This window comes from Bubalus bubalis, chromosome 3, assembly GCF_019923935.1.
Source record: "Bubalus bubalis isolate 160015118507 breed Murrah chromosome 3, NDDB_SH_1, whole genome shotgun sequence".
In the NCBI taxonomy this organism is placed as follows: Eukaryota; Metazoa; Chordata; class Mammalia; order Artiodactyla; family Bovidae; genus Bubalus; species Bubalus bubalis.
This window is the reverse complement of record NC_059159.1, coordinates 74,242,683-74,264,564: the sequence shown is the minus strand read 5'-3', so window position 1 is coordinate 74,264,564 and position 21,882 is coordinate 74,242,683. Positions and strand designations below refer to the sequence as shown.

At 44.0% G+C, this 21,882-nt stretch overlaps 1 long non-coding RNA gene across 2 annotated transcripts in view; it reads right to left on the bottom strand.

The window, feature by feature from the left end:
• The window catches only part of LOC123465585, a 108,127-nt gene that overhangs the window by 19,059 nt on the left and 67,186 nt on the right, over positions 1 to 21,882 (bottom strand). Inside the window, exon 3 of one of the 2 annotated variants that reach the window (XR_006640840.1) lies at positions 17,274 to 19,465. The exons of the other annotated variant lie outside the window; for it this stretch is intronic. This is a non-coding gene — a long non-coding RNA (uncharacterized LOC123465585). Of the gene's footprint in view, positions 1 to 17,273; positions 19,466 to 21,882 lie in introns of those variants that run through there. 2 annotated transcript variants of the gene reach the window in all.

Here is a 21,882-nt window from a genome sequence, read left to right as displayed (position 1 = left end):
CTGAAACTCCAGTACTTTGGCCACCTCATGCGAAGAGTTGACTCATTGGAAAAGACTCTGATGCTGGGAGGGATTGGGGGCAGGAGAAGGGGACAACAGAGGATGAGATGGCTGGATGGCATCACTGACTCGATGGACGTGAGTCTGAGTGAACTCTGGGAGTTGGTGATGGACAGGGAGGCCTGGTGTGCTGCAATTCATGGGGTCACAAAGAGTGGGACACAACTGAGCGACTAAACTGAACTGCCCTTTTCTACACTAATATATATATATATATATATATATATATATATGTAAATTTTGACCAGAACTTTATTCCCCAACCTAATTAATATTTATACTTTTTTTCCAAAAGGCTAAGCCATTTTTTCCATCTGTATTAAGGTACAATTGACAAATACAAATTGTATATCTTAAATTACACAATTTGATATATGTATATACTGAGAAATTATTACCACAATCAAGCTAATGACCACATCCAATAACTCATATAGTTGCCCTTTGTGTGTGTGTGGTGAAAATGCTTAAGATCTACTCTCGTATCCAATAAGACTGTAAGACATTGATGAAAGAAATGGAAGAAGACACAAATAAATGGAAAGATTTCCCATGTTTATGAACTGGAAGAGGTAACATTGTTAAAAATGACATACTACTAAAAGCAATCCAGAGATTCAATGCAATCCCCATGAAAATTCCAACGGCATTTTTCACAGAAACAGAAAAAGCTATCCTAAAATTCATATGGAACTGTAAATGATTCCAAATATCAAAGCAATCTTGAGGAAGAACAATGTTCAAGGTATCACATCTTGTTATTTCAAACTATATTACAAAGCTATAGTAATCAAAACAGTGTAGTACTGGCTAATATTACACTTGAAAAACATCACACTTTTATCGTTCTGCCCTCATCTCCTTAATAGCATAAAATGACTATCTTGATACTTTACACCTTCAAACCATCATGTTAGCAATTATTTTTCCTCTCAAGATTCCTGATGCTGAAATGCATGGCCTCTGATTTCAACTATCATTTTGATCAAAGCTAAGTCAGGAATATATTGATCTTATAATTTTATTTATAAATTAATATCCAAGAAATAGAAATTTTTAACAAGTACAAATTACCAATTTATCCCATCACATTTTTAAAAAATTAATATCCATCATTATGAAGGATCCCAAAAGACAGTTATTCTGCCTCAGAAGGTGGAAATTTAAAATAATACAAATTTTCTTTTTTTTAATTTAAATTTATTTATTTTAATTGGAGGCTAACTACTTTACCATATTGTATTGGTTTTGCCATACATCAACATGAATCCACTAAATTTGGAAACGCAATTTAAAAGTTTTCAGAAAGTACAAATCCTTTGATCCAGCAATTCTTCTTCTAGGAATTTGTGCAAAGGAAATAATGAGAAATGTGGTCAAAATTTTATGCATAAAAATGTTCATCTTTATAATGAAAAATAAGGAAATTTTTACATAGTTAAAAATGTGGAATGGTCAAAGGTTAAATAAAATACAACCTATTTGTGTGATGCAATGTTATGCAGCAGAATAAAAATCATGGTTTCAGTTTTGACAAAAACACAACAAATAAAAATACATATTGTGTGTTCCCCACTTACTGAGATAAGACAGAGACCTATAGAACTAAACACACTATCAGTGATAAGTCATTCATGTCATTCATGGGTAGAAGAATTGTGGGCAGTTTTTAATGGAGCATGTGTGTGTGTGTATGCATGTGTGTGTTTGTGTGTGTGTGCACATGAATGAGCACATGGATGTATTTTTTAAGTTTTTTGCAGTGAATGTGTTTTAGTTTCACAGTGATAATGAAAGTGATATACAGGAGTGTTTTAAATTTCACCTCTGTTTAAAGCCAGCTTTTTTTTTATTTTACTGCACAGCCATAAGTGTCTCCTTCATGAATACATCATTTTGCTTTCTCCAAAAGCTGCAAAAAGTGACTTAGATAATGAGAAGCTTATTTTTAGTAATAATGTATCAGTTCCACTTAGGCAACCAACTCACACAACTTTTCCCTATGGCAAAACAAAAATGTCATACACAGAGGCATTACAATGTTTATGCTAACTCTGGCATTTTACACACTTGAACTCATTATTATTCTCATTAATTTTGTGATTGTTAATAGCACTGCTATTTACATGATGACTTAACCTTTGAAGATTTCAATCAAAGGTTTCAAAACTTAATGGAGAATGTGTCTAGAATGTAAGAGGATGTATCTCTGAGTGATTTTCCTCAGCAGGAAGCATATTTTGATCCTCAATATACTTAAAAGACTGGGATACCTAACTAGAGAGGTAAGGAAACACTTATTTTATCAGTAAAGGTATAGAAATTACAGATGACTAATTGGCTTGCTATATGTAATGTCAAAATATGTATCAATGAAAACAACCGACAAGGGTGTTTTCTAGACATTCCCTTTCATGTAGGTGATCTTAAAATAAGTGTGTTTATCAATCCTCTTTGTGTTAATCAGAGTCATGTCCTACTCTTTGCAACCCCATGGACTGTAGCCCACCAGGCTCTTCTGTCCATGGGATTCTCCAGGCAAGAGTACTGGAGTGGCTAACCATTCCCTTCTCCGGGGGATCTTCCCAACCCAGGGATCGAACCCAAGTCTCCTGCATTGTGGGTGGATTCTTTACCAGCTGAGTTACCAGGGAAGCCCAATCTTAAAATAAAGCAAGGAGTAAAAACTTTTTTTAAACAAAGATTCTTCTTTTATAGCAAAAGCTGTTCTAGGCTTAAATCTGAGCAGGATAAACTGTAAATTTCCAAGGGGAAAAAAATACAAAAGATTCTATTGTTCACTTTTGCCAACTGATGGTTCAAGCTATCTTGAGCAGTCATTTTATCCTTGGTCACAGAATTGTCCATTAGTCTGTGTCAGCTGCGTTTCTGTATAGCTGTGTATTGTTTTACAAGCATTGTTAAAGTCATTATATATAATAAGCATTAAAGCAGTAAGAACTATTATATCTTCCATGTTTTTCTATACTTTACAACAATTTATAAGGTAGATAATAGCCTGTTGTTTAAAAAAAAAATCATCTGATGGCAAAAATCTGCAAGTCTGACAAAATATTCTGTTGCTAAGGCTGTGGTGAAAAGGTAACTGAAATGCTTAACAGCTCTACCACAGCCACGAGATTACAAAACTGCTGCCTCTCAGCTCCATATCTATCCTTTGGTTCTCTGCTTTTTGATCCTGGGGCCAGGACCCCCTAACCACATTTCTGCTTGGTCAGGAGGTTCTAAATTAGGATATGTCCACAGGGGCCACCAGCGGGAGCCTGAGAGGCCACAGGAGGGTGGAGGGACTTGCTTCTTCCTTCATGTTTCCTGGGAGGCGTCCTATCTGTTTCGTGGGGGTGGTGGGGGGCATCCTGCCTGTCTTCTGGGGGTGTCCTGCCTGTCTCCGGGGGGCGTCCTGCCTGTCTCCTGGGGGTGTCCTGTGTCTGTCTCCTGGGGGCGTCCTGCCTGTCTCCTGGGGGCGTCCTGCCTGTCTCCTGGGGGTGTCCTGTGTCTGTCTCCGGGGGGCATCCTGCCTGTCTCCTGGGGGCGTCCTGCCTGTCTCCGGGGGGCGTCCTGTGTCTGTCTCCGGGGGGCATCCTGCCTGTCTCCGGGGGGCGTCCTGCCTGTCTCCTGGGGGTGTCCTGTGTCTGTCTCCTGGGGGCGTCCTGCCTGTCTCCTGGGGGCGTCCTGCCTGTCTCCTGGGGGGCGTCCTGCCTGTCTCCGGGGGGCGTCCTGTGTCTGTCTGCTGGGGGCGTCCTGCCTGTCTCCGGGGGGCGTCCTGTGTCTGTCTCCGGGGGGCGTCCTGCCTGTCTCCGGGGGGCGTCCTGTCTGTCTCCGGGGGGCGTCCTGCCTGTCTCCGGGGGGCGTCCTGTCTGTCTCCGGGGGGCGTCCTGCCTGTCTCCTGGGGGTGTCCTGTGTCTGTCTCCGGGGGGCGTCCTGTGTCTGTCTGCTGGGGGGGTCCTGTCTGTCTCCTGGGGGCGTCCTGCCTGTCTCCTGGGGGCGTCCTGCCTGTCTCCGGGGGGCATCCTGTCTGTCTCCTGGGGGCGTCCTGCCTGTCTCCTGGGGGTGTCCTGTGTCTGTCTCCGGGGGGCGTCCTGTGTCTGTCTGCTGGGGGCGTCCTGTGTCTGTCTCCGGGGGGCATCCTGCCTGTCTCTGGGGGGCATCCTGCCTGTCTCCTGGGGGTGTCCTGTGTCTGTCTCCGGGGGGCGTCCTGCCTGTCTCTGGGGGGCATCCTGCCTGTCTCCTGGGGGTGTCCTGTGTCTGTCTCCGGGGGGCGTCCTGTGTCTGTCTGCTGGGGGCGTCCTGCCTGTCTCCGGGGGGCGTCCTGCCTGTCTCCGGGGGGCGTCCTGTCTGTCTCCGGGGGGCGTCCTGCCTGTCTCCGGGGGGCATCCTGTCTGTCTCCGGGGGGCGTCCTGTCTGTCTCCGGGGGGCGTCCTGTCTGTCTCCGGGGGGCGTCCTGCCTGTCTCTGGGGGGCATCCTGTCTGTCTCCGGGGGGCGTCCTGTCTGTCTCCGGGGGGCGTCCTGCCTGTCTCCGGGGGCGTCCTGTCTGCAGTTCCCAGGAGTCGGCCCTGCAGTGCTCTCACTCCGCAGTGGCAGTGCATTCACAGAAAGTGAAAGTGAAATTGTTGGTTGCTCAGTTGTGTCCATGGACTGCAGTTCTTCAGGCTCCTCTGTCCATGGAATTCTTCAGGCAAGAGTACTGGAGTGGGTAGCCATTCCCTTCTCCAGGGAATCTTCCTGTCCCAGGGATCGAACCCAGGTCTCCCGCATTGCAGACATATTTTTTACCCTCTGAGCCACCAGGGAAGTCACCAGAGAAACCTGTGCAGAGCAGCAAATTCAGTTTTCCCTGAACTTACAAACCTCTGTCTCCCCATAGAGACATCAAAATCAACTGGCCCTCTACTCCTTCAAGTCGGGGTCCCAGGCCCACAAGGCTCCCTGTTTCAAACTCAGAACCACTCACCAGTACAACAGTATAATCTTCTCAGAGGTCTGAGGTGCAGCTCCAAAGGACTTCTCCTCTAAGTGACCTCAGTCAAGGGCTGGGGGCAGCTGCCTACAGTTGCTGCTTTTTTATCTTTTTATCTTCAACTATTAATAACATTATAGTGCTTCCCTGGTGGCTCAGCAGTAAAGAATCTACCTGCAATGCAGGAGAAGCAGGTTCAATTCCTGTGTAAGGAAGATCCCCCGCAGAAGGAAATGGCAAATTATTCCAGTATTCTTGCCTGGGAAATCCCATGGACAGAGGAGCCTGGAGCGTTACAGTCCATGGGGTCACAAAAAGAGTCAGACATGACTGAGCAACTCAACAAGAATCAATAACATTATATGGAGTGAGGCTTCCTTGGTGGCTCAGTTGATCAAGAGACTGCCTGCAATGTGGGAGACCCAGGTTTGATCCCTGGGTTGGGAAGATCCCTGGAGAAGGAAATGGAAACCCACTTCAGTATGCTTGCCTGGAAAATCCCATGGACAGAGGAGCTTGGTGGGCTACAGTCCATGGGGTCACAAAGAGTTGGACATGACTGAGTGACTAACACACACCTATTGAACAAGTCTTTGCTAAATCACTTCAGTCGTGTCCAACTCTTTGAAACCCTATGGGCTATAGCCTACCAGGATTCTCTGTCCATGGGATTCTTCAGGCAAGAATACTGGAGTGGATTGTCACGCCATCCTCCAGGGGATCTTCCCAACTCAAAGACTGAACCTGCATCTCTTATGTCTCCTGCATTAGCAGGTGAGTTCTTTACCATAATTGCCACCTGGGAAGCCTTTATATTATATGAAATTCTTTTGGTTCAAAGAGCTGGTGTGTATAGAGCTTTATACCAAGGTCACAGTACAAAAATCTGAGGAACTGATAAAGCCCTATAGCAACTGTTGCCATGAGCCTCTGGATTTAAACCAGCCAGTTCCCTGACCCCATATTAGGCAAAATACCCATCCTATTACACACCCTATAGCATCCTAACCAATCACCTAATGCCACCATTCCAATAGGAATCTTCTTTGTCTTGAGGCTGTAAAAATTGACTACTAGCATCTCCCTCTCTAATAAACTTTATTCTCCACTCATTCGCTCACTGTGCCCCAGGTCTGCATGGACCACAACAGTGTGGTTTCTATTTCCAAATGTGACTTTGTCTTAGTCAGTTTGGGCTGCTATTACAAGTGACCACAATCTGGGTGACTTAAACAACAAATATGTGTTAATATTGCTCATGGTTGTAGATGCTAAAGAGAAGGTGCTGGCAGTCGGGTTCTAGCAGGAGTCCTCTTCTAGGTTGCCGAAGAAGTTACAGCTGCTAATATTGTAGCCTCACATGGCAGAAAGAGACCTGGCTAGTTCTCTAGCCTCTTCTAATTCATGAGGGCTTCGTCCTCATGATCTAATTGTTTACCAAAGGCCCCACTTTCAAATATTGTCACATTAGGGCATCAGAATTTCAACGTACAAATCTTGGGGGGACGCAAACATTCAGTTCATGGCAAAACCTCACTGATACAGAAAAGAATTTGGCAATATTTAGCAAAAGTAATATGGATTTACCCATTGACCCATCAACACCACTGCTAGAACTCTATACAAAAAATATATGGTCTTTCTTTGAAAGACTATTTATCTTAGCAAAGACTGGAAACAAAAATGTCTACCAATGGTACATACACATAACAGGATATCATAAAGTCATAAAAATTAATGGGAAAAGGCACTATTACCATATGGAGTGATCTCCATGATACGTGGTTAGGCAAAAAAATAAAAGCAAGAGGGATAAAATGTGTGTAGGTTGCTGTTATTTGTCTAAGAAAGGAAAGAATAAGAAAACAGTCATATATTTACTTTTGTTAAATTAAGTGGATGGATAAACAAACAAACAAAAAAAACAGGATACCCATTGGAGGTAGAAAGAATAGGCTGAAGAAGACAGGGACAGAACCTAGACTTCTCTGGATATACCGGGTTTTATAGATTTGACTTTAAGAGGTTCCAGTGAACAATTCCATCTTGAGGCTATATATGTGGAATGGGGTCTGCACACCAACAAGCAATTCTTCAACACCAGCTAGGCACCCTACAAATCAATGGCACGCTGCCAGTCCCTGGACACAGCATCAGGTCCCATGGGTTCAGGGCTCTATCCTACAAGACTGTCCCTGCCCCTAACACCCCCAACTTTGAACACCAGTCACAACCCACTCCCCTGGTGGCTCAGAGGGTGAAGAATCTGCCTGCAATGAGGGAGATTGGGGTTTGATCCCCGGGTTAGGAAGATTCCCCTGGAGGAGGGAATTGGGCAACCCACTCCAGTATTCCTGCCTGGAGAATCCCCATGGACAGAGAACCCTGGCAGGGCTACAGTCCAGGTGGTCGGACACAACTGAATGACTTTCACTTTTTCACTTTCACAAGTATGGGTTATCATCTGTGCTTCTGACCAAATGACGATAGATGGGAGGATCCAACAATCTCTCAATTCAATTAATTTGCTAGAATGACTCACAGAATTCAGAGGAACATTTTACATACTAGATCACCAGTTTTTTACAAAAGGATATAATTCAAGAACAGCCAGATGGAAGAGAGACACAGGGCATGGTAAGGGGAAAGGGCACAGAGCCTCTATGCTCTCTCCAGGCACACCAGCCTTCCCAAACCTCCATGTGTCCACCAACCTGGAGGCTCTTCAAATCCTGCCCTTTTGGGGTTTTATGGAGGTTTTATTACAGACAAAGGATTGATTAAATCTTTCGATATGACTTACTAAACCTCCAGCCCCTCTTCCCTCCCTAAAGGTCAAGGGGTTGGACTGAACATTCCAACCCTAATCACAGGTTTGCACCTCTGGCTATCAGGTCCCATCCTTAGGTGCTTTCCCAAAGCCACTCAATTAACATAACACACCAGATGGTCAACACCGAAATCAGACTGATTATACTCTTTGCAGCCAAAGATGGAGAAGCTCTATACAGTCAGCAAAAACAAGACCGGGAGCTGACTGTGGCTCATATCATGAACTCCTTATTGCCAAATTCAGACTTAAATTGAAGAAAGTGGGGGAAACCACTACACCATTCAGGTATGACCAAAATCAAATCCCTTATGATTATACAGTGAAACTGAGAAATAGATTTAAGGGACTAGATCTGATAGAGTGCCTGATGAACTATGGAATGAGGTTCATGACGTTGTACAGGAGACAGGGATCAAGACCATCCCCATGGAAACGAAATGCAAAAGCAAAATGGCTGTCTGAGGAGGCCTTACAAATAGCTGTGAAAAGAAGAGAAGCAAAAAGCAAAGGAGAAAAGGAAAGATATAAGCATCTGAATGCAGAGTTTCAAAGATTAGCAAGGAGAGATAAGAAAGCCTTCCTCAGAGATCAATGCAAAGAAATAGAGAAAAACAACAGAATGGGCAAGACTAGAGATCTCTTCAAGAAAATTAGAGATACCAAGGGAACATTTCATGCAAAGATGGGCACCATAAAAGACAGAAATGGTATGGACCTAACAAAAGTAGAAGACATTAAGAGGAGGTGGCAAAAATACACAGAAGAACTGTACAAAAAAGATCTTCACGACCCAGATAATCATGATGGTGTGATCACGCACCTAGAGCCAGACATCCTGGAATGTGTTAGAGCCAGACATCCTGGAATGTGAAGTCAAGTGGGCCTTAGAAAGCATCACTACAAACAAAGCTAGTGGAGGTGATGGAATTCCAGTTGAGCTATTCCAAATCCTGAAAGATGATGCTGTGAAAGTGCTACACTCAATATGCCAGCAAATTTGGAAAACTCAGCAGTGGCCACAGGACTGGAAAAGGTCAGTTTTCATTCCAATCCCAAAGAAAGGCAATGCCAAAGAATGCTCAAACTACCGCACAATTGTACTCATCTCACACGCTAGTAAAGTAATGCTCAAAATTCTCCAAGCCAGGCTTCAGCACTATGTGAACTTCCAGATGTGCAATCTGGTTTTAGAAAAGGCAGAGGAACCAGAGATCAAATTGCCAACTTCCGCTGGATCATGGAAAAAGCAAGAGAGTTCCAGAAAAACATCTATTTCTGCTTTATTGACTATGCCAAAGCCTTTGACTGTGTGGATCACAATAAACTGTGGAAAATTCTGAAAGAGATGGGAATACCAGACCACCTGATCTGCCTCTTGAGAAATTTGTATGCAGGTCAGGAAGCAACGGTTAGAACTGGACATGGAACAACAGACTGGTTCCAAATAGGAAAAGGAGTACGTCAAGGCTGTATATTGCCACCCTGCTTATATAACTTATATGCAGAGTACATCATGAGAAACGCTGGGCTGGAAAAAGCACAAGCTGGACTCAAGATTGCCAGGAGAAATATCAATAACCTCAGATATGCAGATGACACCACCCTTATGGCAGGAAGTGAAGAGGAACTCAAAAGCCTCTTGATGAAAGTCAAAGAAGAGAGTGAAAAAGTTGGCTTAAAGCTCAACATTCAGAAAACTAAGATCATGGCATCTGGTCCCATCACTTCATGGGAAATAGATGGGGAAACAGTGGAAACAGTGTCAGACTTTATTATTTTGCCCTCCAAAATCACTGCAGATTATGACTGCAGCCATGAAATTAAAAGACGCATACTCCTTGGAAGGAAAGTTATGACCAATCTAGATAGCATATTGAAAAGCAAAGATATTACTTTGCCAATAAAGATCTGTCTAGTCAAGGCTATGGTTTTTCCTGTGGTCATGTATGGATGTGAGAATTGGACTGTGAAGAAAGCTGAGCGCCGAAGAATTGATGCTTTTGAACTGTGGTGTTGGAGAAGACTCTTGAGAGTCCCTTGGACTGCAAGGAGATCCAACCAGTCCATTCTGAAGGAGATCAGCCCTGGGACTTCTTTGGAAGGACTGATGCTAAAGCTGAAACTCCAGTACTTTGGCCACCTCATGTGAAGAGTTGACTCATTGGAAAAGACTCTGATGCTGGGAGGGATTGGGGGCAGGAGGAGAAGGGGACGACAGAGGATGAGATGGATGGATGGCATCACCGACTCGATGGACATGAGTTTGAGTGAACTCCGGGAGTTGGTGATGGACAGGGAGGCCTGGCATGCTGCAATTCATGGGGTCGTAAAGAGTCAGACACAACTGTGTGACTGAACTGAACTGAACTGATGTATGCTCTAATCATTCATGAAATGTCAAGGGTTTTAGGAGCTCTGTGCCAGAAACAGGGACAAAGACCAAATATATATTTCTTATTACAAATCATACTATCAAAACTTTGAAACCTTAAAATAATTTAAATAATCACAAAATAAATTAAATATTCTAAATGATACCTTTTGCAAACAATAAACAAAAACTCTATCTACTGAAAAGGCATTGTTTCTACAAAGACCAATCCAACAGCAGTGAGGACCCCTCAGTTCAGTTCAGTCGCTCAGTCCTGTCTGACTCTTTCCAACCCCATGGACTGCAGCACGCCAGTCCTGTCCATCACCAACTACCAGAGTTTACTCAAACTCATGTCCATTGAGTCAGTGATGGGATCCAACCACCTCACCCTCTGTCATCCCCTTCTCCTGCTTTCAGTCTTTCCCAGCATCAGGGTCTTTTCAAATGAGTCATTTCTATGCATCAGGTGGCCAAAGTACTAGAGTTTCAGCTCCAGCATCAGTCCTTGCAAAGAATATTCAGGACTGATTTCCTTTAGGATGGGCTGATTGGGTCTTCTTGCAGTCCAAGGGACTCTCAAGAGTCTTCTCCAACAACACAGTTCAAAAGCATCAATCCCTCACTGCTCAGCTTTCTTTATAGTCCAACTCTCACATCCATACATGACTATTGGAAAAACCATAGCTTTAACTAGACAGACTTTTTTGGCAAAGAAATATTTCTGCTTTTTAATACATTATCTAGGTTTGTCATGGAGAAGGCAATGGCACCCCACTCCAGTATTCTTGCCTGGAAAATTCCATGGACGGAGGAGCCTGGTGGGCTGCAGTCCATGGGGTCGAGAAGAGTTGGACACGACTGAGCAACTTCACTTTCACTTTTCACTTCCATGCATTGGAGAAGGAAATGGCAACTCATTCCAGTGTTCTTGCCTGGAGGATCCCAGGGACAGGGGAGCCTGGTGGGCTGCCGTCTCTGGGGTCGCACAGAGTCGGACACGACTGAAGCGATGCAGCAGCAGCAGGTTTGTCATAGTTTTTTTCTGAGGAGCCAACGTCTTTTAATTTCATGGCTTCATGCAGTCACCATCTGCAGTGATTTTGGAGCCCAGAAAAATAAAGTCTCACACTGTTTCCATTGTTTCCCCATCTATTTGCCATGAAGTGAAGCGACCGGATGCCATGATCTTAGTTTTCTGAATGTTTAGTTTTAAACCAACTTTTTCACTCTTCTCTTTCACTTTCATCAAGAGGCTTTTTAGTTCTTCTTCACTTTCTGCCATAATGGTGGTGTCATCTGCATATCTGAGGTTATTGATATTTCTCCCTGTAATCTTGATTCTAGTTTGTGCTTCATCCAGCCCAGTGTTTCTAATGATCTACCCTGCATATAAGTTAAATAAGCAGGGTGACAATATACAGCCTTGATGTATTCCTTTTCCTTTTTGGAACTAGTCTGTTGTTCCATGTCCAGTTCTAACTGTTGCTTCCTGACCTGCATACAGATTTCTCAAGAGGCAGGTCAGGTGATCTGGTATTCCTATCTCTTTCAGAATTTTCCACAGTTTGTTGTGATCCACACAGTCAAAGGCTTTGCCCTTTGACTTTTTCTGGAACTCTCTTGCTTTTTCTATGATCCAACAGATGTTGACAATCTGATCTCTAGTTCCTCTGTCTTTTCTAAATCCAGCTTGAACATCTGGAAGTTCACGGTTCACGTAACTGTTGAAGCTTGGCTTAGAGAATTTTGAGCAATACTTTGCTAGTGTGTGAGATGAGTACAATTGTGGGGTAGTTTGAGCATTCTTCGGCATTGCCTTTCTTTGGGATTGGGATGAAAACTGACCTCTTTCAGTCCTGTGGCCACTGAGTTTTCCAAATTTGCTGGCATATTGAGTGCAGCACTTTCACAGCGTCATCTTTTAGGATTTGAAATAGCTCAACTGGAATTCCATCACCTCCATTAGCTTTGTTTGTAGTGATGCTTTCTAAGGCCCACTTGACTTCGCATTCCAGGATGTCTGGCTCTAGGTGAGTGATCATACCACTGTAATTATCTGGGCCATGAAGATCTTTTCCGTATAGTTCTTCTGTGTATTCTTGCCACCTCTTCTTAATATCTTCTGCTTCTGTAGTTCCATACCATTTCTGTCCTTTATGGTGCCCATCTTTGCATGAAATGTTCCTTTGGTATCTCTCATTTTCTTGAAGAGATCTCTAGTCTTTCCTATTCTATTATTTTCCTCTATTTCTTTGCATTGATCATTGAGGAAGGCTTTTTTTTTAATCTCTCCTTGCTATTCTTTATAACTCTGCATTCAAATGGGTATATCTTTCCTTTTCTCCTTTGCCTTTAGCTTCTCTTCTTTTCACAGCTATTTGTAAGCCCTCCTCAGACAACCATTTTGCCTTTTTGCATTTCTTTTTCTTTGGGATGGTCTTGATCCCTGCCTCTTGAACAATGTCACAAACCTCCTCATAGTTCTTCAAGCACTCTGTCTATCAGATCTAATCCCTTGAATCTATTTGTCACTTCCACTGTATAATCATTAAGGGATTTAATTTAGGTCATACCTGAATGATCTAGTGGTTTTCCCTACTTTCTTCAATTTAAGACTGAATTTGGCAATAAGGAGTTCATGATCTGAGCCACAGTCAGCTCCTAGTCTGGAGCGGGGGCTGCACGGTGCTGGAGCGACTTTGAGGAGATACTCCATGTCCAAGGGCAAAGTAGAAGCCCCAGCAAGATGGTAGGAGGGGCAAAACCATATTTAGACTCAAACCCCATACCTGCCAGCAACACTCAGAGGGCTCAGACAAACCTTGTGCACACCAGGACCCAAAGACCCCACAGAGACTAAGACACAACTGTGTTTGAGTGTCTCTGTGGAGGTATAGGTCAGCAGTGGCCTGCCACAGGGGCAGGGGCTCTGGGTGCAGCACACTTGAGCATAAGCCCTCTTGGAGGAGGTTGCCATTAACCCCACAACACAGCTGCCAGAACTTACACAGGACTGGGGAAATAGACGCTTGGAGGGCACAAACAGAACCTTGTGTACACCAGGACCCAGGAGAAAGGAGCAGTGACCCCAAGGGAGACTGACCCAGACTTGCCCGTGAGTGTCCAGGAGTCTCCAGCAGAGGCGTGGGTCAGCAGGGGCCTGCTACAGGGTTGGGGGCACTGAGTGTAGCAGTGCGTGCATAGACCTTTTGAAGGAGGTGGCCATTGTCTTCATTACCTCCACCATAGTTTGGCCCCAGATAAATAACAGGGAGGGAACCCAGCCCCACTCATCAATAGGAAATTAGATTAAAGATTTACTGAGCATGGCCCCACACATCAGAACAAGATCCAGTGTCCCCCTCAGTCAGTCTCTCCCATCAGGAAGCTGCCATAAGCCTCCTATCCTTCTCCATCAGAGGACAGACAGACTGAAAACCACAATTCCAGAAAACTAACCAATCTGATCACATGGACCACAGCCTTGTCTAACTCAATGAAACTATGAGCCAGTCTGTGTAGGGCCACCTAAGACAAACAGGTCATGGTGGAGAGTTCTGACAAAATATAGTTCGCTGGAGAAGGGAATGCCAAACCACTTCAGTATTCTTGCCTTGAGAACTCCATGAACAGTATGAAAAGGCAAAAAGATAGGACACTGAAAGATGAACTCCTCAGGTCGGTAGGTGCCCAATATGTTACTGGAGATCAGTGGAGAAGTAACTCCAGAAAGAATGAAGGGATGGAGCCAAAGCAAAAACAATACCCAGTTGTGGATGTGACTGGTGAAGGAAGTAAAGTCCGATGCTGTAAAGAGCAATATTGTGTAGGAACCTGGAATGTTAGGTCCATGAATCAAGGCAAATTGGAAGTGGTCAAACAGGAGATGGCAAGACTGAACATTGACATTCTAGGAATCAGTGAACTAAAATGGACTGGAATGGGTGAATTTAACTCAGATGACCATTGTATCTACTACTGTGGGCAAGAATCCCTTAGAAGAAATGGAGTAGCCATCATAGCAGCAAAAGAGTCCAAAATGCAGTACTTGGATGCAATCTCAAAAACGACAGAATGACCTCTGTTTGTTTCCAAGGCAAACCATTCAATATCACAGTAATCCAAGTCTATGCTCTGACCAGTAATGCTGAAGAAGCTGAAGTTGAATGGCTCTATGAAGACCTACAAGGCCTTCTAGAACTAACATCCAAAATGATGTCCTTTTCATTATAGGGGACTGGAATGCAAAAGTAGGAAGTCAACAAATACCTGGAGTAACAGACAAATTTGACCTTGGAGTACAGAATGAAGCAGGGCAAAGGCTAACAGAGTTTTGCCAAGAGAACACACTGGTCATAGCAAACACCCTCTTCAACAACACGAGAGACGACTCTACACATGGACATCACCAGATGGTCAACACTGAAATCAGATTGATTATATTCTTTGCAGCCAAAGATGGAGAAGCTCTATATAGTCAGCAAAAACAAGACTGGGAGCTGACTGTGGCTCAGATCATGATCTCCTTATTGCCAAATTCAGACTTAAATTGAAGAAAACAGGGAAAACCGCTAGACCATTCAGGTATGAGGACCCCTAGTGCCCAGGTTATATCTTTAAATACCAGTTCCCACTAAATGGAGCCAGGACTCCTTTGAGGGCTGGCAGGTTCCAGGTCTGGAACAGAAAATGTATTATACAAAGCAAGTAAGGAAGCTCTTGTTACACCAGAAAGCAAGGACACTATCAAGGACAACTGGGTTATGTCAAAAGAACTCGGAAGTCAACTTGACTCTATTATATCTTCACTTGCAACTTATAAAGATTAATAAGTCTAGGCATTGATCATCAATGCCTGCTCACATTCACACATAAAATGAGACAATCACATAGTGTATGCTGCTGCTGCTACTAAATCGCTTCAGTCGTGTCCAACTCCGTGTGACCCCATAGATGGCAGCCCACCAGGCTCCCCCGTCCCTGGGATTCTCCAGGCAAGAACACTGGAGCGGGTTGCCATTTCCTTCTCCAAGTACACAATGTCATCTGGTGGCTCAGCTGCTAAAGAAACAGCCTGCCAACGCAGGAGACTCAAGAGGCCCCTGGGTTGGGGAGAGCCCCTGGAAAAGGAAATGGCAACCCACTCCAGTATTCTTGCCTAGAAAATTCCATGGACAGAGGAGCCTAGTGGGCTACAGTCCATGCAATCACAAAGAGTCAGACACGACTGAGCAAGCACTCACACACGCACATCATCTATGAAGTATTCTTGTGTAAAACATGGGAACCATAATCTAATCACACTTCAATATACATGTATCTATTGCAGGGGACAAATATATTAATGATCTCATAGAGATGCAACCTCTATGAACTATACAGTCCATGGAACTCTCCTGGCCAGAATACTGGAGTGGGTAGCCTTTCCCTTCTCCAGGAGATCTTCCCAACCCAGGGATCAAACCCAGGTGTCCTGCATCACAGATGGATTGTTTACCAGCTGAGCCACCAGGGTAGCCCAAGAATACTGGAGTGGGTAGCCTATCCCTTCTCCAGAGGATCTTCCCATCCCAGGAATTGAACCAGGGTCTCCAGCATTGCAGGCAGATTCTTCACCAGCTGAACTATCAGGGAAACCCATCTATTTCAGAGGACAAACATATTAATGACATCATAGAGATGCAATCAGCAAAATACAGGTGGTAGAACACAATTATTACTTCAACAAATCAAAAAATAGCATGTAAACCTGTGAATTAGCAGAGAAAATACAATGAGCCTGATTTAAACAAGCAAATTGTTTTAAAATTTTTATAAGACAGGAACTTTGAACACAGATGAGATATTTTATGATATTCTGAAATTATTTTTAACTTTGTTATATGAGGATACTGTGGTTACATTTTTAAAACAAAATATATAATACATGAAATTGTATACAGTCAGGTATTTGCTTCAAAACTATCAGGTGTGAGGAAGAATTGAGTGAGGACACAGAAGAAACAATATTATCTAAAGACTTGAGTCTGGGTCATGGCTATGTCAACTGAAAAAAAAATGACATAAAAGCAGTGAGTTTCAGTTTTATTTGGGGGACCTTACTGAGGACAACAACCCAGGAGACAGCCTTTCAGCCCTGAGGAGCTGCTCTGAGGAAGTGGGGAAGGAGCTTGTTTTTGTATGAATCTTTGCAGGAAAATGCAGGTAGTGAAGCATCTATCTTAGTAAAAGATTACAGATAATCGCACACACAAAAAAACACAGATCTCTCAAGTTAATGACTTTAGCGTTTTTCTATGAATGGAAAGATGCAAGAATCTGGGGTAGTTACAATTCTTCCTTAGACATGCATCTTAACCATCTAGCTGCACAATATGCAAAACAAAGAAGGCTTCCCCTCTCCCCCACCCCCATCCCCACCCCCTCCGCCCAGAATTCTCCTCCTGTGTTCTCTTGCTGGGAGACTGCAGGGAGTTTCTATTTAACCCTTTGCTACAGTCCATGGGGTCTCGAAGAGTCGGACACGACTGAGCGACTTCACTTTCACTTTTCACTTTCATGCACTGGAGAAAGAAATGGCAACCCACTCCAGTGTTCTTGCCTGGAGAATTCCAGGGACTGGGAGAGCCTAGTGGGCTGCCGTCTATGGGGTTGCACAGAGTCGGACACGACTGAAGCGACTTAGCAGCAGCAGCAGCGTCAAGGTGACACTCTTTGTTCAAGGTGTTCTCTTTGTTTACAGGCACATGGAAGTTCATTATAAAGTTATATATCCTTTTTCATATGTTTAAAATAACCAAAAAACTCAAGCCTCTACATTTACTGGGCTTCCCTGGTGGCTCTGTGGTAAAGAATCCACCTGCCAATGCAGGAAACATGGGTTCGATCCCTGGGTCAGGAAGATCCCCTGGAGAAGAAAACGGCAACCCATTCCAGTATTCTTGCCTGGGAAATCCCAAAGAAAGAGGATCCTGGTGAGCTACAGTCCATGGAGTCACAGTGGTCTGACACGACTTAGCAACTAAACAGGAACATACATTTACCACTATGTACAGTTTGGGTTCCTCTAAAATATTTCAGAAATCAGGGAGAAGGAGAATTGTGATGGTTTTCCATTAATTATTATTAATGGTGCTATATATCTTATGTTCACAAAATAGTTCTTGGAAATTCAAAGAATACAGATACTACAAAACAAAGCAAATTCCAGTCAATCATTTTAAATTAAAATATATTAAAAATGAAGTGATATGATTTCATAAATATGCTTTCAAGTTATCAGGGATGGGAGGCAGATACAGAAATAATCAGATTAGCTATGAGTTGAAAATTGCTAAAGCTGAGGGATATCTATATCAGTGTTCACAATTCTAGTCTCTCTACTTTTGTAAATGGCTGAGACCTTTCATTATTTTAAAGTTTTTAAATAAAACTTAAAAAGTGGCTGAATTAAAAAGTGCTAAATTTCAAGCTCTGCAGTTTGGTGCAGCTTTAGGACAAGTTTAATGAATTGAATTCTTTTCCTCAATGTAAAAACAAAGTTACACAACTAACTTTGTGCCTGGTGACTTCAAGCAAACATCATAACATCCTTTGCCCTCCCCCAAAACACAGATACCCGTGAGGGTTTGGGATTATATCGTACTTCCAAGCTAATAAGAGACTGTTACTAGTTTATGAATACTGGCAGGGGGCAGGAGACTCCTGGGTCATAGAAAAACTTGGTTACTCAAGGCACAGCAAGCGGCATGAGAATCAAGTCCTTGCCTCGGGTCCCATGGGAGTGAGTGACATGGAGGACCCCAGAAGGATATAATACATACAGTAGGTTTGTGCTGCAGAGGAGGAGCAATGAGCTTGGAAATTCACAAGAATGACGTGGAACTTGGGCTATTCCACCTCCCATGGGACCACACCAGTACTCGTGCCTGGAGAATCCCATGCACAGAGGAGCCTGGCAGGCTATGGTCCATAGGGTCGTAAAGAGGTGGACATGACTAAAGAGACTGCATGCAGGCATGCACGAACGCATAGTGATAGCAAAGTCTGCACTTTGAACTCACATGCACCCATGATCCAGACTCAACGATCATAAATTCTTAGACAACACTGTTTCATCTATAGTCTCACTCAGTTCCTCTCCTCACCTAGTAATTTTGAGGCACATGCCTGACTTTACATAATTTTAACAATCTCTGCTCTCTGTAAACACCACCCTAAGGAATGGCATGTGTAAACAGCAGTCAGGATCTTGTGTCCTTGGCATACCCAGCAAAAATGTGCAGGGGCCACGGAAGACTGCCTTCCCCAGCAATCCACCTGTTGTTCCTCCATGTCTTGACTTCTGGCAAAAATCACAGAAGTATGCCATACTGTTGACCACTCTCATTAATCTAACCAACAGCAGCTAGAACTAAATCAGTTCAAATGTTCTCATACTGCATTTAATCAAGGCTTCTGTCAATAGGACTCCAAAGGCAAGATAAAATTAACCTGCAGTATTGACTTAAATATGCTTTCCAGGACCCAGGCAACTGTCCTTGGGGAGACCAAGGGATTTTATTTCAGTCAGGATGCAGCCTAGTGTAAGGCTGTCTAGTATCCACTACAAGCCATGAGAGTTTACACTAACCTTCAGATCTCTGGGGTCATTGCCAACAATTACAGAAGGCAATAGGTAAGCAGAAAAAAAAAAAATCAAATCTCAGTGGAGAAATATCCTATGAGCCATTTCTAGCCACATGCAAACGTATAACCCAAATGGCCACAGGTAATTCCAATCAAGTTTTTCATTAAACTTGATTTAGTGGTTTAGTCGCTAAGTCATGTCCAACTCTTGCGACCCTATGGACTGTAGCCCACCAGGCTCCTCGTCCATGGGGTTCTCCAGGCAAGAACGCTGGAGTGGGTTATCATTTCCTTCTCCATAAACTTGATTTGGATCAGCTTTAGCGTTGGTTACATCATATGGGCAGTGTTATAGGGGTTGTAGACTCCTTTTCCATACACGGCATAACCAAAGACCTCTCAAGGATCAGAAAAGCACGTGAATTTCTAACAGTCACGATGAAACAAGGCTGTACCTATGTAAACGGGGGTCCATGTGGAGAGCTGCTACTGATGACAGCGAGCATCTGTCATCGGCAGAGGAATGCAGGGCCAGCCACGTCCACAGAATGTCAGCTGCAGCTGTTATTTGACTCAGTGGTAGTGGTGGACCTGCGGGACAACAATATCATGAACTGTCCCCGCCCTCACACATTTTGGGCTTAAAGTGTTCCCACCAGAGATGCCAGAGTTGTTTAAATCTACGCGTACTCCAAGTGGCGGGCCAGAGAGTAGGCCAGTTGGCTAAATGGTTGGCAAAATCCCAAGGACCAGTTTAAAAAAAAAAAAATTTCTTTCATCAAAAGGAGTATTGGCCAGAGCTATGAGAATGGCCTAGAGTTCTGCCCACTGAGTGGACAACCACACCAGTTTTCAAGATGGCATATATTGAGCAGCCACTGACCATAGGAAGCAGGCCAGTGGGCACTAACAGGATGCAACTTAGCCAAACCATCAGTGAACCAGGCCTTAAGATGAGCCTCTGTGAACAAAGGGCCCCAGTACACTGATGGATTTATTTCAGGTAGTATAATGGAGAATAAAGTGTCTCCAAAACAATGAGAGAGTTAACGTAGGCAGGCTGATAAGGAGTCCAAGCCTAAGGCCCTTTAAGGAGGAGGCAAACATTCTTTTTCTCATTCTTTTGCCTTAGACAAGAAGGCCTTGTAAGCAGCAATATCTCTTGTTCAAGGACATGCCTTTTTTTTTTTTTTTTAAATTTCTGGGCTTTGGATGAATGTTATAGGAGAGGTGGATCGCTCACTCGTGTCCAACTCTTTGTGACCCTATGGACTTGTAGCCTACCACACTCCTCCATCCATGGGATTTTCCAGGCAAGAGTACTGGAGTGGATTGCCATTTCCTTCTCCAGCGGATCTTCCGGACCCAGGGATCAAACCCAGGTCTTCCGCATTGTAGACAGACGCTTTACCGTCTGAGCCACCAGGGAAGTCTGAGAAGTCCATAAGACCCTGCTTAAACTAGTGAGGCACGTACTTGCCAGCCCCCTTCTGATGTCTACGTCAGAAGTTTTCCTGTCACTTTCACTTTAAATAAAATCTACACAAAGCATTGAGTGACTGAGACTGTCTTTGGTCCTGGAGTTAAATCTTCTCCTTCAGAGACCACGAATTCAGCGGCACCGTTCACCGTAAGCTATCAGCAACAGTTGCCATTTTTTCAAATAAACTAAGATGCTGCTGGGGCCAGGCCATACAATCTCCATTTAACAAGTAAGTAGACTGGACTTTTTCCTTGTTGTTGTTAAATCGCTAAGTCACATCCAACTCTTTTGCGACCCCCACGGACCGTAGCCCAACAGGCTCCTCTGTCCATGGGATTTCCTAGGCAAGAATACTGGAGTGGGTAGCCATTTCCTCTTCCAAGAAATCTTCCTGACCCAGGAATCAAACCCACATCTCCTTCATTACAGACAGATTCTGTACTGACGAGCTACTAGGGAACCCCCTGACTTTTTCCTTATTGGTTGTCAAATCTGAGCTAGTTCACCCAGGAATGGGGACATCAGGTTGCAGAGGCCTAAGCCCTTTATGTAAGGACCAGGCATTCATCTTCAACCAGAACTTGGCAACACATCAATTGCTGCTGCTGCTTCTGCTGCTGCTAAGTTGCTTCAGTCGTGTCCGACTCTGTGCGACCCCATAGACGGCAGCCCACCAGGCTCCCCCGTCCCTGGGATTTTCCAGGCAAGAACACTGGAGTGGGTTGCCATTTCCTTCTCCAGTGCATGAAAGTGAAAAGTGAAGTCGCTCAGTCGTGTCCGACTCTTCGCGACCTCATGGACTGTAGCCTACCAGGCTCCTCCGCCCATGGGACCCTCCAGGCAAGAGTACTGGAGTGGGGTGCCATTGCTACTCCCCCTTTTAAAATGGGTGTACTTAGAGACTGTATCCGGCAGGTGGCGATATTGTACTGGGAAACTGCCTTTCCAAGCTTCTTCCTTTTAAGTCCTTAGAGCTGTAATTTCCATTTCCTCCGATTTTATATTCTTTTGCAGGACTCCTGGGAAGAGAACAGAGATTGCCTCTCTACCTGCCACAGTCCCTGAATGCAAGAATCTCTTCTGGACCTCATGAGCATTTACAAGTAGGTAAAACATAAATATCAAGTATATGTTCAGCCATGAAATTAAAAGATGCCTGCTCCTTGGAAGAAAAGCTATGACAAACCTAGACAGCATATTAGAAAGCAGAGGCATCACTTTGCCAACAAATATCCATATAGTCAAAGCTATGATTGTTCCAGTAGTCATGTGTGGATGTGAGAGTTGGACCATAAAGAAGGCTGAGCACCGAATCATTGATGCTTTTGAACTGTGGTGTTGGAGACTCTTCAGAATCCCTTGGACTGCAAGGAGATCAAACCAGTCAATCCTAAAAGAAATCAGTCCTGAATATTCATTGGAAGGACTGACGCTGAAGCTGAAGCTCCAATACTTTGGCCACCTGATGCTAAGAACTGACTCACTGGAACAGACCCTGATGCTAGAAGAGATTGAAGGCAGGAGG